General features: G+C 44.9%; 1 long non-coding RNA gene across 2 annotated transcripts in view; it reads left to right on the forward strand.

The window, feature by feature from the left end:
* The window catches only part of LOC124008107, a 63987-nt gene that overhangs the window by 17808 nt on the left and 27748 nt on the right, over positions 1 to 18431 (forward strand). The gene's annotated exons all lie outside the window — the stretch shown is intronic.

The following is an 18431-nucleotide window of genomic DNA, read 5'->3' on the forward strand; positions in this document are numbered from 1 at the left end:
TCAACTGTATAAGGAAATAAGAAAACAGGAAACCACTCACCCAGAGGTGGCGCTCCTAGTGGCCGGAGACTTTAATGCAGGGAAACTTAAATTAGTTCTACCAAATCTATCAACATGTTAAATGTGCAACCAGAGGGAAAAAATCTAGATCACCTGTACTCCACACACAGTGACGCGTACAAAGCTCACCATCACACTCCATTTGGTAAATCCGACCACAACTCTATCCTCCTGATTCCTGCTTACAAGCAAAAATTAACGCAGGAAGCACCAGTGATTCAGTCTATAAAAAAATGGTCAGATGAAGCAGATGCTACACTACAGGACTGCTTTGCTATCACAGACTGGATCATGTTCCGGGATTCCTCCGATGGCATTGAGGAGTACACCACATCAGTCACTGGCTTTATCAATAAGTGCATTGAGGACGTCGTCCCCACAGTGACTGTACGTACATACCCCAACCAGGAGCCATGGATTACAGGCAACATTCGCACTGAGCTAAAGGGTAGAGCTGCTGCTTTCAAGGTGCGGGACTCTAACCCGGAAGCATACAAGAAATCCCGCTATGCCCTGCGACGAACCATCAAACAGGCAAGCGTCAATACAGGGCTAAGATTGAATCATACTATGCTCGTCGGATGTGGCAGTGCTTGCAAACTATTACAGACTACAAAGGGAAGCACAGCCGCGAGCTGCCCAGTGACATGAGCCTACCAGACAAACTAAATCACTTCTATGCTCGCTTCTAGGCAAGCAACACTGAGACATGCATGAGAGCATCAGCTGTTCCAGACGACTGTGTGATCACACTCTCCGTAGCCGACGTGAGTAAGACATTTAAACAGGTCAACATACAAAAGGCTGCGGGGCCAGACTGATTACCAGGACATGTGCTCCGGACATGTGCTGACCAACTGGCAGGTGTCTTCACTGACATTTTCAATATGTCCCTGATTGAGTCTGTAATATCAACATGCTTCAAGTAGACCACCATAGTCCCTGTGCCCAAGAACGCAACCTGCCTAAATGACTACTGACCCGTAGCACTCACGTCCGTAGCCATGAAGTGCTTTGAAAGGCTGGTAATGGCTCACATCAACACCATTATCCCAGAAACCCTAGACCCACTCCAATTTGCATACCTCCCAAACAGATCCACAGATGATGCAATCTCTATTGCACTCCACACTGCCTTTTCCCACCTGGATAAAAGGAACACCTATGTGAGAATGCTGTTCATTGACCACAGCTCAGCGTTCAACACCATAGAACCCTCAAAGCTCATCACCAAGCTAAGGATCCTGGGACTAAACACCTCCCTCTGCAACTGGATCCTGGACTTCCTGACATGCCGCCCCCAGGTGGTGAGGGTAGGTAGCAACACATCTGTCTTGAAGATTGTCAACACTGAAGCTCCCCAGGGGTGCGTGCTCAGTCCCCTCCTGTACTCCCTGTTCACCCACGACTGCATGGCCAGGCACGACTCCAACACCATCATTAAGTTTGCTGACGACACAACAGTGGTAGGCCTGATCACCGACAACGATGAGCCTATAGGGAGGCGGTCAGACACCTGGCCGGGTGGTGCCAGAATAACAACCTATCCTTCAACGTAACCAAGACTAAGGAGATGATTGTGGACTACAGACAAAGGAGCACCGAGCATGTCCCCAGTCTCATCGACGGAGCTGTAGTGGAGCAGGTTGAGAGCTTCAAATTCCTTGGTGTCCACATCAACAACAAACTAGATTGGTCCAAACACTCCAAGACAGTCGTGAAGAGGGCACGACAAAGCCTATTCCCCCTTAGGAAACTAAAAAGATTTGACATGGGTCCTGAGATCCTCAAAGGGTTCTACAGCTGCAACATCGAGAGCATCCTGACCGGTTGCATCACTGCCTGGTACGGCAATTGCTCGGCCTCCGACCGCAAGGGACTTCATAGGGTAGTGTGTACGGCCCAGTACATCACTGGGGCTAAGCTGCCTGCCTTCCAGGACCTCTATGCCAGGCAGTGTCAGAGGAAGGCCCTAAAAATTGTCAAAGACCCAAGCCACCCGTCATAGACTGCTCTCTCTACTACCGCATGGCAAGCGGTACCGGAGTACCAAGTCTAGGATAAAAAGGCTTCTCGACAGTTTTTACCCCCAAGCCATAAGACTCCTGAACAGGTAATCAAATGGTTACCCGGACTATTTGCACCGTGTGCCCCACCCAACCCCTCTTTTATGCTGCTGCTATTCTGTGTTTATCTTATATGCATAGTCACTTCAACTATACATTTATGTACATACTACCTAAATGGCCTGACCAACCAGCGCTCCCGCACATTGGCTAACCGGGCTATCTGGATTGTGTCCCACCACCAGCCAACCCCTCTTTCTACGCTTCTGCTACTCTCTGTTCATCATATATGCATAGTCACTTTAACGTACATACTACCTCAATAAGCCTGACTAACAGGTGTCTGTATATAGCTTGCTACTCTTTTTTCAAATGTATTTTTACTGTTGTTTTATTTCTTTACTTACCTACACACACACACATACCTTTTTTTCGCACCATTGGTTAGAGCCTGTAAGTAAGCATTTCACCTGTTGTATTAGGCGCACGTGACAAATAAACTTTGATTTGATTTGACTCTCAGAGCCATGAGAAACAAGATTCTCTGGTCTAATGAAAACACGATTGAACTCTTTGGCCTGAATGCCAAGCGTCACGTCTGGAGGAAACCTGGCACCATCACTACGGTGAAGCAAGGTGGTGGCAGCATCATGCTGTGGGGACGTTTCAGCAGCAGGACCTGGGAAACTAATCAGAATCGAAGGAAAGATGAGTGGTGCAAAGTACAGAGAGATCCTAGATGAAAACCTCCAGAGCGCTCAGGACCTCAGACTGGGGCGAAGGTTCACCTTCCAACAGGACAATGACCCTATGCACACAGCCAAGACAATGCAGGAGTGGCTTCAAGAAAAGTCTCTGAATGTCCTTGCGTGGCCCAGCTAAAGCCCGGACTTGAACCCGAGACCTGAAAATAGCTGTGCAGCGACGCTCCCCTCCAACCTGACAGAGCTTGAGAGGATCTGCAGAGAAGAATGGGAGAAAGTCCACAAGTACAGGTGTGCCAAGCTTGTAGCGTCATAACCAAGAAGACTCGAGGCTGTAATCACTGCCAAACGTGTTTCAACAAAGTACTGAGTAAAGGGTCTGAATACTAATGTAAATGTACTATTTCAGTTTTCACAAACATTTCTAAAAACCTGTTTTTGCTTTGTCATTATGGGGTATTGTATGTAGGTGGATGAGAACAAAATATATATTTAATCAATTTTAGAATAATTGTAACAAAATTTGAAAAAAGTCAAGGGGTCTGAATACTTTCTGAATGCACTGTACATCTCCTTCAAATGTTGATATTTGGTTACGTTGACAACCAAACACAATTCATTATCACTAAATATAATCACATTTTAAATCAAACAGAGCTTGAAACTCTAGGGTAGCTTTTCCCAAACTAGGGGTTATGAGAGAAACTGAGATAATGGCACCGGAGGGGAGAGCTGTCGCTTTATGAGCTCCTAACCAACTGTGCTACTTTGTTTTTTGTTTTTTCCGCATTGTTTGTAACACATTTTGTACATAATGTTGCTGCTACTGTTTCTTATGACCGAAAATAGCTTTTGGACATCAGAACAGCTATTACTCACCTCGAACTGGATGAAGATATTTTCTTTAATGAATCCGACTCAAAGGATTTACTGCTTTGTCAAGACAAGGCCCAAATCCCCATCATCAGGAATGGTTACCAGCGTGAAGAAAAGACGGAGGAAAAGGGGGAGGAGGGCGGGGTGCATTGTAAGAATTTGTCGACGAGTAGGTAAACCACCACTTCCCTCCATATTATTGGCCAACTTGCAATCATTGGAAAACTGTAATGTCTTAAGTTCCACGAGACGTGGCTGAACGATGACACAGATAATATAGAGCTGGCTGGCTTCTCCATGAATCAGCAGGACAGAGCAGCTACATCTGGTAAGCCGAGGGCGGGGGAGTGTGTCTATTTGTCAATAACTGCAAGTGTGCAAAGTCTAATATTAAAGAAGTCTCGAGGTATTGCTCACCTGAGGTAGAATACCCTCTGATAAGCTGTAGACCACACTATCTACCAGCATGTCACATGTGCAACCAGAGGGAAAAAAACTCTAAACCATTTAGCAAATCTGACCATAATTCTGTCCTCCTGATTCCTGCTTACAATCAAAAACTAAGGCAGGAAGTACCAGTGACTCTATCAATACGGAAGTGGACAAATTACATGGATGCTACGCTACAGGACTGTTTTGCTAGCACAGACTGGAATATGTTCCGGGATTCATCCAATGGCATTGAGGAGTACACCACCTCAGTCACCGGATTCATCAATAAGTTAATCGACGACGTCTTCCCCACAGTGACCATATGTACATTTCCCTAACCAGAAGCCATGGATTACATGCAATGTCCGCAGAAAGCTAAAGGCTAGAGCTGCCGCTTTCAAGGAACGGGACACTAATCCGGACACTTATAAGAAATCCCGCTATACCCTCAGACGAAACATCAAACAGGTAAAGTGCCAATACAGGACTACGATTGAATCCTACGACACCGGCTCTGACGCTCGTCAGATGTGGCAGGGTTTGAAAAATATTATGGCCTACAAAGGGAAACCCAGCTGTCAGCTGCCCAGTGACGCGAGTTGCCCAAACGAGCTAAATGCCTTTTATGCTCGCTTCGAGCCAAGCAACACTGAACCATGAACAAGAGCACCAGCTGTTCCAGACGACTGTGTAATCACACTCTCTGTAGCCATTGCTAGCAAGACCTTTAAACAGGTCAACATTCACAAAGCCGCAGGGCCAGACGGATTACCAGGACATGTACTCAAAGCACGGGCGGACCAACTGGAAAGGGTATTCACTGACATTTTCAACCTCCCCCTGAACGAGTCTGTAATACCTACATGTTTCAAACAGACCACCATTGGCCCTGTGCCCAAGAAAGCAGAGGTAACCTGCCTAAATGATTACTGCCCCGTAGCACTCATGTCGATAGCCATGGAGTGCTTTGAAGGGCACTCCACACTGCCCTTTCCCACCTGGACAAAAGGAACACCTATTTGGAAATGCTGTTTGTTGACTACAGCTCAGCGTTCAACACCATAGTGCCCACAAAGCTCATCACTAAGCTAAGGAACCTGGGACTAAACACCTCCCCCTGCAACTGGATCCTGGACTTCCTGACGGACCACCCCCAGGTAATGAAGGTAGGCAACAACACATCTGCCATGCTGATCCTCAACACTGGGACCCCTCAGGGGTGCGTGCTTAGTCCCCTCCGTAACTCCCTGATCACCCACGACTGCGTGGCCAAGCACGACATCAACACCAACATTAAGTTTGCTGACGACACCACAGTGGTAGGCCTGATCACCAACAACGATGAGACAGCCTACAGGGAGGAGGTCAGAGACCTGGCTGTGTGGTGCCAGGACAACAACCTCTCACTCAATGTGAGCAAGACAAAGTAGCTGATCGTAGACTATAGGAAAAGGAGGACCGAACAGGTCCCATTAACATCAACAGGGCTGAAGTGGAACAGGTCAAGAGTTTCAAGTTCCTTGGTGTCCACATCACCAACAAACTATCATGGTCCAAACACATTGAGACAGTTGTGAAGAGGGCACGACAGCACCTTTTCCCCCTCAGGAGACTGAAAGGATTTGGCATGGGTCCCCAGATCCTCAAAAAGTTATACAGCTGCACGATCGAGAGCATCCTTACCGGTTGCATCACTGCCTGGTATGGCAACTGCTCTGCATCTGAGCGTAAGGTGCTACAAAGGGTAGTGCGTACGGCCCAGTACATCACGGGGCCAAGCTCCCTGACATCCAGGACCTATATACTAGGCAGTGTCAGAGGAAGGCCCAAAAAATTATAACTTTTTTTACACGGTGGAGTTTTTTTATATCAAAACTGGGTCGCGGGCCAAAAATGTTTGGGAACCCCTGGGTTGAGATTAAACAATAGCTGTTGATCATTTTGCAAATGCTACAGTTGAAGTCGGAAGTTTACATACACCTTAGCCAAATACATTCAAACTCAGTTTTTCACAATTCCTGACATTTAAACTGAGTAAATATTAACTGTTTTAGGGAAGCTAGGATCACCACTTTATTTTAAGAATGTGAAATGTCAGAATTTTATTTCCTTCATCACATTCCCAGTGGGTCAGAAGATTACATATTATTTGGTAGCATTGCCTTTAAATGGTTTATCTTGGCTCAAATGTTTCGGGTAGCGTTTCACAAACTTCCCACAATAAGTTGGGTGAATTTTGGCTCATTCCTCCTGACAGAGCTGGTGTAACTGAGTAAGGTATGTAGGCCTCCTTGCTCTCACACACTTTTTCAGTACTGCCCACACATTTTCTATAGGATTGAGGTCAGGGCTTTGTGATGGCCACTCCAATACCTGGACTTTGTTGTCCTTAAGTCATTTTGCCACAACTTTGGAAGTATGCTTGGGGTCATTGTCCATTTGGAAGACCCATTTGCGACCAAGCTTTAACTTTCTGACTGATATCTTGAGATGTTGATTTAATATATTCACATAATTTTCCTACCTCATGATGCCATCTATTTTGCACCAGTCCCTCCTTCAGGAAAGCACCCCCACAACATGATGCTGCCACCCCAGCGCTTCAGGGTTGGGATGGTGTTCTTTGGCTTGCAAGCCTCCCCTTTTTCCTCCAAACATAACGATGGTCATTATGGCCAAACAGTTCTATTTTGGTTTCATCAGACTAGAGGACATTTATCGAAAAAGTACAATCTTTGTCCTAATGTGCAGTTGCAAACCGTAGTCTGGCTTTTTTATGCCGGTTTTGGAGCAGTGGCTTCTTCCTTGCTGAGCAGCCTTTCATGTTATGTCAATATAGGACTCGTTTTACTGTGGATATAGATACTTTTGTACCTGTTTCCTCCAGCATCTTCACAAGGTCCTTTGCTGCTGTTCTGGGATTGATTTGCACTGTTTGCACCAAAGTACGTTGATCTCTAGTAGACAGAACGCGTCTCCTTCCTGAGCTGTGTGGTCCCATGGAGTTTATACTTGCGTACTATTGTTTGTACAGATGAACGTGGTACCTTCAGGCGTTTGGAAATTGCTCCCAAGGATGAACCAGACTTGTGGAGGTCTACAATTTTTTTTCTGAGGTCTTGGCTGAGGTCTTGGATTTTCCCATGATATCAAGCAAAGAGGCACTGACTTTGAAGGTAGGCCATGAAATACATCCATATGTACACCTCCAATTGACTCAAATGATGTCAATTAGGCCATCAGACACTTCTAAAGCCATGACATAATTTTCTGGACTTTTCCAAGCTGTTTAAAGGCACAGTCAACTTAGCGTATGTAAACTTCTGACCCACTGGAATTGTGATACAGTGAATTATAAGTGAAATAATCTGTCTGTAAACAACTGTTGGAAAAATTACTTGTGTCATGCACAAAGTAGATGTCCTAACCGACTTGCCAAAACTATAGTTTGTTAACAATACATTTGTAGAGTGGTTAAAAAACAAGTTTTAATGACTTCTAAGTGTATGTAAACCTCCGACTTCAACTGTATATAGTCCTAAATAGCATCATTAATTATGTATGAGTGAGAAAGTATGGTCCCAATTTGTTTGCTCTGTTAAACCTACCCGTTGGAATGACTTTGATAGCAACAGTGAATGTATTTCATTTTTAAGTGAAGATCTCTCAACCTTCATTCTCACGATAGCACATTGGTAATAGTCAGTGACAAATATCATACCTAAGCAGGGCTGGGCTTGGTTAAAACCCTGTATCGGAGACCAAAGGGTAGTTGTAGAGATGTCAATTCCCCAGCCTATTGTTTTTTGTTCGTCTGATAGTTGATATAACGCTGTTTTAAAGGTTCAAATTCAACATATTTTATACATGGTTGGTCTAAATTGAAATTTGGTTAACATGACGAAATAAACCTGTGGTTGAAGTTTCACCCTCAAAACAACAGTTGATTACTTTTTTCAAATCTAGTGCATTTTCTATGTAGATTCCTCATCAAAATACGTTGACAATTGTTGATTGAACGTTTATTCAACCAGTTTGTGCCCAATGGGTTGTGATGGTATTAAACATCTGTTAGAATAATTCAAGGAAGATTTTGTATTGTGTAATACCACTATTAAATTACAATGTAACAAAATTCATACATTTGTTGTTAATATAAATGCACCATTAGTACACAAGTATAAGAGAAACGTAATGTTAAGTTTTACCAATGTATTCTTTAGAGGTACACATAGATAACTACATACAACACAACACACACAACCCAAACAAGGAATAACATTTCACTCTATGGAATAAACTGGGCTCAGTCCAGTTTTCAAGGGCCTATTAACTCCACCTGAGCATGCAAGGAGCAATTGTCTCCCTAAATTAGCAAGCCACATAGGTCTCATTAAACATGAAATTGCACAGAAACCTGTAAAAAGGCTTCTGAAACCTGGAGCTGGGGACATGCTTTGTAAGCGGTGGTGACATTGTGTCTGCTTGATGATTATTGCCATCCCAGGGCCTTTTCTACCAGTAAACCTACACATCTGCTTCGCCATGCATGCCCAGTGGCCACAGACGCTACCCAGAAGCCATGGTGAAACCTTACTCGAGCAGCCGGTGTGCAATGACCTCACTGGGCCCAGATGGACCCCCCCCCACACACATACATACACACACATAGAGCAGGGGACCTATGGAAGTGACACAGAACACGATAGTAGGGGCTCTGGAAGCATACCCAGGCTCCTGGGTAGCGTCTGATTCACATACCCAGGCTTATCTGATTGTGTTCTTCATGCCAATTAAGACGGCCGAGCTTAAAAATAGACTGTGTTGTGATTTGAATTTTGGATTGCTTTTGTTTCTGATTGGTTGGTTTTTCTACCCTTTTTGTCTGGTAGATGCAGCATATAGATTTTTGTTTTGTTTAGTATCGCGGTGGTTGACAGATTTAAGGCTAATCTTTGAAGATGGAGTCTGTCCAGCCTTATTTAAAGTACTATTGGGTATTGTGTTCAAGGTATAGGTAGTCTATTTAATGAAGTGGCCTATCAGTGGTCTGTGTGTAGGACTATCCCACTCACAGGGTGACTAATGCATTTGAAACATGTATTGGCCAACATTGGAAGGGACATTGGTGGGCGGCGCACTGAAAGCAATGCTTGTGGCAATATCACAGCTACTCTTATATAAAAAGATGGCCACAAGTCTTGCTTTCACACAGTCTTTACATTAAGGCCTCCTCATGGACATACATCATGCTTCCAAAGGATCAACCGATAGTGGGAGATGTGTGAACATTTGTTCATTTGGTGTGATGGACTTGGTCACTACGAAGCAGAAGCTTTGAGCATTGATTTACCCCGCATGATGATGACCCCAATCCGACAATTAGATGGTTGTGAAGCCTCCATTCGTAGTTCGGCATTTGTACGTCATTTAGTAGATTATTCAAGTAGATTAGTAGATTGTCAGTTTTCATGGCAAACTCGTCACTCGCTAGCGCCATTGTTTAAATCCTTTACCAGGATTTTACTCCGCTGATGGCATTTCCCAGAAATGGAATGCCCTAAATGGTTGAGTGATTTGTCTGAGAATTAGCGGACAGGGGTGTCATCTGGATTTCTCATAACCGAAATGCGAAAATCCACATTCATCTCAGTTATGAACTTTGAACTTTGAATCTATTACTGCATTTAAGCCTTCATCTGAGGAGGCAGTTATAGTCAAATATGCCTATATAAAATGTTTACCCTTGATGAATTAGCTGCATAGAGGTTGGCCTGGTCCCACAGTACTTGGTGCCCTGCCCCACTTACAGCTATTACATGACAGGAAACCCAGGCAAATTGTTTACCCCTGAATTGCTCATATATTCTGAACTGGAAAGTTGTTCTAATCCAATGTTCTGCACCCCCTATGATCAGGAGGCTTAGTTTGAGACTATTGCTACCCTTTTCATCATCATTTGTTACAGGAAACAGTCCCTTTAGGGAAGTTTAAGTACTATGTTAATCATTTTGGCAAAAGTGACCATTAATCCAGAAAATAGGAGCCTATGAGAATATGTTTCATGGGGCTCACGCTTTTGGAAGGTGATTCATATCACTTTGTCGTATGTCACACCCTCCCAACAGAATCTATCCAAGCATCTGGCCAGTTTGAGGCATAACAGATGCATTTATATGAATTAATCGCGAGCAGTGTTGGCAGGAGAATAAATATCTATCCGCGTATTGCACAGGAACACAATAAGATACACTATCTCTTCATTTGATCATCGTTTGACGTCCTTTCAGACGCTCCAGAGCCCCGGTCATTTTTCCTTTGATAAATGTGTCGTCCGCTCCGGAGCAAAGATTGGGGGACAAAGTAAGAGAGTGCCTCACGTTTCAGGATGGGTCGCGTCCCTGGCAATGCCACGCTTCGACACAGCGTTGACCACAGGAAATGTAAAGGGATACATGTGCTCTGAACGCGCAAGACAATTGTGTCGATAGCACATGGCTTCCTTAGACGTAAGATACACCATGGAGAAATCACAATGAGGCAACGCTACCAATGTAGAGACCACCACATTCTATATCGGCTGTGCATGATGTGGTATGTCATATTTTGGACACAAGATTGTAATACCTATCAAAGCATGACAAGCAATCCATCATACACGTGTTATTGAAAGGATGGAACACATAACCTACAAAATGGAATGAATTCAAAAATAAGTGAGAGGGCAGGTGACCAACCTCCCATGGGATCCCATAGGCTCCCATAGGCTTTTTCTGTGAGGAGCACTACATAAGGAGCGCATTACACATGGATAAGTAAATCAGCTCACTCTCTTTGACATCTCGGTGAGCCGCCTCTTCCCTTCAAACACGATCCATCACCTTTGTTTAGTGCCCTTCATAGAACAAGTCAATCAATCAGTCCAATGCAGTTATAAAGCCATTTTTATTTACATCAGCAGATGTCACAAAGCGCTTATATAGAAACCCAGCCTAACACCCCAGGGAGCAAGCAGTGCAGACGTAGAAGCACAGTGGCTCAGAAAATCTGTCTAGAAAGGCAGGAACCTGGGAAGAAACCTAGAGAGGAACCATGCTCCGGGAGGGGGGGCTATCCTCTTCTGGCTGTGCGGGACGGATATTATAAGAGTGTACGGCCATTAAGGCCAAATCGTTCTTCGAGATGTTCAAACGTTTATAGATGACCAGCAGGGTCAAATAATAATCACGGTGGTTGTTCAGGGTGCAACAGGTCAGTACCTCAGGAGTAAATGTCAGTTGGCTTTTCATAGCTGAGCATTCGGAGGTCGAGACAGGTGTGGTAGAGAGAGAGAGAGAGAAATATGAAGAGGGTCACTTCGCCACGCGCCCTGCGTGCAAAAGCATGTAATCCTTTCCATCAATGAACTTCAATGTGGCATAAAGCAGGTATCAGGGTGGCGGCGATTCTCCCCGTTGAGAGTCCAGCACACGTTATTAAGGCAAATGGCATGACGGGGGCTGGGGCCGAGTTAGCCGGGTCTGTGCCTTGAAATTGAAAATAACATCAGTCCCACGCAGAGGCGGGTAAACACAAAAGGGACGCGGCAGGGCGCCCCATACCCCCCCCCCCCTACCCCCCGTCCTTGCTTTCGAGGAGCGGAGGGCGCAGCGGCGAGCCTTGCTCTCCCGCCGACGAATAATATCATGGTCGCTCGGCGAATCGAGTTGTTGTCCCCCGTCGGTGCTCCCTGTTGTAAGGGCTGTTATTGGACCTGTTTAAAACCACCGCGAGTCATGAAAGATGCATGGGAGAAAGTGGCAGCAGAGGAAGAGGGCAAGGAGCCAACGCAGGCATGGCGTGTAATGCTCTGGTTATAGAGAGCTGTGGTAAGCTAACTCTCTGGGCAGGCACCCGTATGGGAGCTTTGGGTTTTGCCTTGGTGGGACTTGAGAGGAATGCTAAAACTGATGGACCATAAGGGGTGGGACTGACACACACACACACGTGCACAAACACACACACACACACGAATACATTTCCATAAACTTACATTTTAAGACGGTTGTAAAATTCCGGCAGATGTCAAATGATGCAACATACCTCAAATGTGACAATGGCTGACCAAAATAATTTGCTTGAAAGAGCAAAATAGAGATTCAAACTGCCTCTCCAGACTGTTGTCTCTCCAGACTGTTACAAAGACGTCTGGAAAATGTAGGCAATCTCTATGAATTTTGTAGAATAGTTTCAGACTTCAATTCTACGGGATCACTATAATTGCCCAAAAACATAACAGATGTCATTTAATTGCCAAATACTAGAACGGCACCTCTTGGAATACCTTGACAGCGAGTCTCGTGCTCCTTATGCACTCGTAGCATTGGAAGTGTGCCAGACAAGAATTAGGTCAGACGAAGTGCAGTGTACCTTGTGCATCTCCATGCTAAAACCACACCAGGGGAGGAGAGGAGGTGTCACACACAGGTATCAATTTCTAGAGCAGCACAAATTGGCCACATTATTTTCTTCTTTTCGTCGCGTTTCACAGAAACGTGAGCAGAGAAGTTCCGCCCATGAGTCCAAACACTGGCCTGATTATTTGGAGCAATGAAAAGTTGGAAGGAGGGGGGAAAAGCATGTGAATTGCAATTCTTTCATTGTGGCCTGCATAGAGCATGTATACGGGGTGTGTAACCACAAGTGCATGAAAATCCTTACAGCACAATAAAACTGATTGTATCATCACCTTTTTTCCCCTTACAGGGTACATTTCTACTCGACTCTTTTTACCCGCTCCCTAAATGAGCACACTGTTAAGGAAAAGAAGGGGGGGGGAGTGTGGGGACTACTGGGAAAAGAAGGCACAGTCGATTCACATTCTCACTGAGGCATTCCACTGTCACAGAGAGAAAGAGAAAGAAAGAAAAGGTGATGGTAATGGATGGATAGAGAACCCCCCCCCAACTGAATAAACCTGAGATGACAGAGTGCTTCACAACCCCCCTCCAACCCATTGCCCCCATACCTCATCTTCAGATAAACCCCTGTCTGCCCACCCTCACCCCTCCAAGGGCCTGACTCAGGCCCCCACCGACCGAGGACCAGCCAGACTGCCATCCACGCCTCTCCCATCCCCTCCCCACATTCCCGTCATGGGACAAGATCTTCCTGTTTACTGGGTTTCTGGCTCACATGTGCTGTGTATTCATTTACAGGAAAATCTATATTTCCATGCATGTGCACAACAAACATGCGCACGCGCATACACACAAACACAGCCTGCAGAGTGATTCACACGCCCCTCCGCTTCCAACGCTCACATGACCTCACTGCCCAATGAGGAAAATACAATTCTCATTTGCAGTCTTGCCATCTCCTTTGTTAATATCTACTGGCACTAGGTAATGAATTGAGAGTCTTATTCATGGATGGCACATCGGGGTTGGCGTCCGATGCTGACAGAGGTGGTAAGACCTAGACTACTGTACATAGTATTCAAATGCCTTGGCAAGCGTCCCGCCGCTTTGTGTGTGTCTAAGCATCGATGTTTGGCCCTTTCCCCGTGAGTGGGCAACCTCAGAGTCGTTGGCACTGACACTTTGGTGGTTTTCTCTAGCCTCTGTTGCCTCACCCCCTAGTGCGATTCCCATGGTGGAAGGGTCAAATGATTGACATGAAACCACTTTGAATCATCATAGCATCAATCCGTCAATGCCTTAAAGGTCGCCAACCGTTGAGACGACACCACTGTGTGTCAGCTATCTGTTTACTGGTGGCTAGTCAGTTACACCTATTTGCACCTTCATTACCAGCACACCCGTAGCCCGTCTGTCTCTCTGGTGGCCAGCCGTAACAACAGGGACTCGTTGCCGTCGCCACTGTAAACAGGATTAATCAGCGCTGGCGACAGGCACTCTGGTCCAGATGACGTGTGTAATTACGGAATAATTGTCACGTCATCTGTAAATGAGGAAAGATGACATGAGTGGAAAACTGGCAACTGGCAGCGGCGGTGGCCATAACCACTCCACTTTAATGATTTTATTATTTATTTAACGAGGCAAGTCAGTCAAGAACAAATTCTTACTTACAATAACGGCCTGCCCCGGTCAAAAACTAACCCGGACGACGCTGGGTCTCCCAATCACAGCCGGTTGTGATACAGCCTGGAATCGAACCAGGGTCTGTAGTGACGCCTCAAGCACTGAGACGCAGTGCCTTAGACCACTGCACCACTCGGGAGCCCACTGAAGAGCCTAACTTCCTACTTCCTTTTTACTGAGGAACACTTCTCCAATGTCTTTATTTACTCGACTAACTCACTCCGTGGCATTGTAATTCGCTCACTGATTCATTTATTTCCCCACTAACTCGCTTACGCACTAATTTTCTAACTTATTCATTTATCCACATCCCGAGATGACACAGTCGGTCGCTTTGCGTATTCATTTATGGAAGTCACTCGCATTCATGCTCGCTTCATTGCTTCGACCTGTTTTTTCTTTTAGACACAAAGAAGAGGGTTTTAAATGGCTCAATATACTGTCGCACCACAATGTGAGATGGTTGAGATGCGCTTCGATGTTTGGGGTTACTCTGGCCAACACATTGGGCTGCTCTGCTCTTATATCTGCTTCTAAACTTGGAGCCGCGGGATAATGTCAGGGCCCCATTGCATGGCTCAGCTAGGAGATGACAGGGTGAAACCATAGAGATACATAGCAGACTGTAGTGCCCAAAATCCTGTTTTAATATGGGCAGTGCCATTGTGGACTTTCACCATTTTCAAGTGGTATATTGGGTGGGACTTCCTATGGGTTAAGGAAGGATCACATAATTTAATCCAGGTTATCAGGAGGGATCAGCCAATGAATTATACTCATGAGCAAACATTCCATAACTGCAGGTCCCAGTTAATCGCCAACCTTGGCTTGATAACGATTCAAACAACACATTCCAGGTGGCAGTATGCACCATTTCAGTTTGGACTACTTCAAAATGGAGATGGCCTGAATGATGTAATGTTCTAATGGGACATCTTCTAACTAGCTGTATGGCTGGGGGTTTAAAGGACAATGGTATTGCTGTGTTCTAGGGAATGGGGGATACCTAGTCAGTTGCACAACTGAATGCCTTCAAATGAAATGTGTCTCCGCGCATTTAACTCAAACCCTCTGAACCAGAAAGGTGCGGGGGGGCTGACTTAATCGACATCCATGTCTTCAGTGAACAGTGGGTTAACTGCCTTGCTCAGGGGCAGAAAGACAGATTTTTCCCTTGTCAGCTCTGAGATTCGATCCAGCAACCTTTCGGTTACTAGCCCAATGCTCTAGCCAAATCAAATCAAATTTTATTTGTCACATACACATGGTTAGCAGATGTTAATGCGAGTTTAGCGAAATGCTTGTGCTTCTAGTTCCGACAATGCAGTAATAACCAACAAGTAATCTAACTAACAATTCCAAAACTACTGTCTTATACACAGTGTAAGGGGATAAAGAATATGTACATAAGGATATATGAATGAGTGATGGTACGGGGCAGCATACAGTAGATGTTATCGAGTACAGTATATACATATGAGATGAGTATGTAGACAAAGTAAACAAAGTGGCCACTAGGCTACCTGCCGCCCCCGGTGGTACTGTGAGCTCATGCATCACAGAGTCATGTTTCAGTGTTTTATAAAGTAATCGGTGGAGGTTTTGATTTGATCACGGTCTGTGTTTTAATGAATCAGATTCTGATCTCACAAAGAGACCCTTTATCCCAATGTAATGTCTCGGTACTAAAAACAACCACAGTAACAACCACCAAACTCAATCAATCATACGCTTTGGTATCGTTAGCAATCAAACCAATGCTATCCACTACTCTCCACCGAGCCAGTCAATGGATGCCAAAGCATTCTGAGAGGAAGGAGCAGGACAGCTCAGCCTTCTAGTGAAGTTCTGCTGGAGCTGCAGCCACAGCCGGAGCGTCCGCTGGTTACCAGATGGGGGAGAAGTTTGCCGGGAGGGGGTCGGCGGTGGGCAGGCCTGATAACCTGAGATAGCTGCTGGGTAATTTTCTGTGTGTTCCCTATCACAGCGGACGCCCCGGTGTCATGCTGAGGGGAGAGAGGGCTGCCATAATGGCAAAGCAAATGGCTCATAGAGATATCCCAGTTGTTTTTTCATCACATCAATTTCACACCGGCGCCGCCGGGTTTCTGAGGAACGTGACAAGGTGAGGACAGACAGACGGAGAGAGAGAGAGAGAGAGAGAGAGAGAAAGGAGATTAAAGGAAGAAATGGAGAGCGAGATAGAAGTGGTCCTTTTAGTGGCTCTTTGGAGGTGTGTGTGTGTGTGTGTGTGTGTGTGTGTGTGTGTGTGTGTGTGTGTGTGTGTGTGTGTGTGTGTGTGTGTGTGTGTGTGTGTGTGTGTGTGTGTGTGTGTGTGTGTGTGTGTGTGTGTGTGTGTGTGTGTGTGTGTGTGTGTGTGCACAGGAGGTGTGTGTGTGTGTGCACAGGAGGTGTGGGTGTGTACACAGTGGGAATGTATCTACATATGGACTGCATAAAGTAGGTGAGGGTTTTACCTGCATTCTTATGTAAAACAAGCTTTAGGTATTCTCAGAATTAGCTTGAGAATCATTTTTATACATGAACATTTTGGTGTGTGAAAAAACACAGTAATGCCTTGATAGTATGGAAAGAAACGTTCTTTCACATGAGGGCATATTTCCTCAGATTTCAGTTGTTGCATAGGTATTTCATATCTGAAGGAATATCTTAGTTGCCATTTCTGTCTTCAAGGGAAGCTTATTGCCACAAAAAAAAATCCCTTTCACTGACTCTTTGTGAATGGCACAGTTAACTGGCGATCGGCTTGTTTGCACAAAGATTAATATCACTACCACGATCTAAGAGCACCATTATGTTTGCAAAATGGGGAATATTTAACCTGACTACGTTTTATTCGTTCTTGACCTGAAGGTGTTTTATTGGACCCTGGATCAACAATTGGTGAACAAGACTTTCTGTAAAGAGTGGTTATCTTGTTGTGAGCTTTGGAATTTATACACACAGATTCATCCTAATAAAGCAACGTGACCTGTCAATGAGCGTTGACGTCATTTTGTCCAAACGTGTTCAGATACTTCGCAATGTTAGCTTTGAGGTGCTAAGACATTATGTTTGACGATGAACTTTTTAACCCCACGGAAATCAATTGCATTCAAGATCAATTATAACTTTGGCAAAAAGGTAACTTCTATCTTCACAGATTTCTCAATGACAAAGAGGGACTTAGTGGACCTTCAGAAATAGGGATGCTTTGGGGCTAACCTTGGCATTCTAAAGACCAACGGCAGACAAAGACTAGCATACGGAAACTGGAAACTATAAGGCGGTCGAACCATATTGTGACTCGAAACACTTAGTTCTCTCGCTGTGTCGCAACCAATGGGTAAAACTAAACCAGCGATGTGCCCATAACTCATTGGATGATCTCTCGCTTTGACATAATTAATGACAGCGCTTTTTTAATTGCCCCCATGCGACAAAGGGCCACTACAGCTTTTGTTTATCGTGCCCCGCTGATTCCCATATTAACAGAGTTAGGTTAATGATAGAGGTATTTTACTTAATAGCATTTTTATTACTCCCGGTAAGTATACAAGCAATTAGCGATGGGCGAATTAAGTTCCCCCTCCTGTAATGGCCTACCAACACAGGACATCAGGACCAATCTCTGGAATAATTCATAAAGCAACGAGTCAGATGGTACCAACAGTGGAGGGGGGATATAAAATGAATATTCCCCCTGCATAGATTAGATTTTTCATATTATAAAGGATTAAATTATGTATGTGGCCTGTCAGCGGATGGGATGCGCTGGTGCTATTGCATGTAAAGTAAGCTGCATGGATCAAATATGGCCACCATTAAAAGTCACGTGTTTGACACTTTTGGTGAAAAGTGTCAACTGACAATACATGCATAGTGGTGGGTGGTGGGCTTACACTGTGTTTGAATAGCCTGAATTAAAGATAGACTGATCAATTAGTTAAGAATTGAGAGAGAAATAGATAGGAGGGATGGAGGAAGTGAGGGAGAGGGTTCACTCTATTCTATACAAAGTGGCATCAAATAATGGCCCACAGAGACATATATGAAAGAGCATAATCTTTAACCTTGAATCTAAACGTAATCTTCCATTAAAGAATACTAGCCATTCCTCAGTGAAAAAGAAATGCACAGACAGCAGAACTGATGGGTACTATTGGTTTGACTCTTTGAATGGGGAGAATATTGAAATGGCAATGGGT

This window comes from Oncorhynchus gorbuscha, linkage group LG21 (assembly GCF_021184085.1).
Source record: "Oncorhynchus gorbuscha isolate QuinsamMale2020 ecotype Even-year linkage group LG21, OgorEven_v1.0, whole genome shotgun sequence".
NCBI classification, from domain to species: domain Eukaryota; kingdom Metazoa; phylum Chordata; class Actinopteri; order Salmoniformes; family Salmonidae; genus Oncorhynchus; species Oncorhynchus gorbuscha.